Source organism: Eimeria mitis, genomic scaffold, assembly GCF_000499745.2.
Source record: "Eimeria mitis Houghton genomic scaffold, Emh_scaff3685, whole genome shotgun sequence".
NCBI lineage: Eukaryota > Apicomplexa > Conoidasida > Eucoccidiorida > Eimeriidae > Eimeria > Eimeria mitis.
Genome location: NW_013572027.1, coordinates 2079 through 2381, shown reverse-complemented (window position 1 = coordinate 2381; position 303 = coordinate 2079). Strand labels below are relative to the sequence as shown.

At 62.0% G+C, this 303-nt stretch overlaps 1 protein-coding gene across 1 annotated transcript in view; it reads right to left on the bottom strand.

Moving 5' to 3' along the window:
- EMH_0068490 (sec7 domain-containing protein, putative) overlaps window positions 1–303 on the bottom strand; it is a gene marked incomplete at both ends in the record, with an annotated part of 4301 nt that overhangs the window by 2748 nt on the left and 1250 nt on the right. The window lies entirely within an intron of this gene.

The window sequence follows — 303 nt, the reverse complement described above, 5'->3', positions numbered from 1 at the left end:
TTTGTCCCTTGATCCCGAGCTGCTGCTGCTGCAGTTGTTGTTCTTGCTGCCGCTGCAGCAGCAGCAGCAGCAGCAGCAGCAGCTGGGGCTTTCGCAGCAGCAAGACGGCCCCCGTGCTGCAGCAGCAGACGGAAGAGGGAAGCCAGCGCTGCCCCCCGGCGATCTGTTATATTATTTCTGCTGCTTTTCAGCATTCTATCGACGCCATCATCCTCTGCTGCTGCTGCTGCTGCTGCTGCTGGTGCTGCTGCTGCTGCTGCTGCTGCACCGGGCGCTTGAGGCGCTGTGCGGGTGGCGTAACGC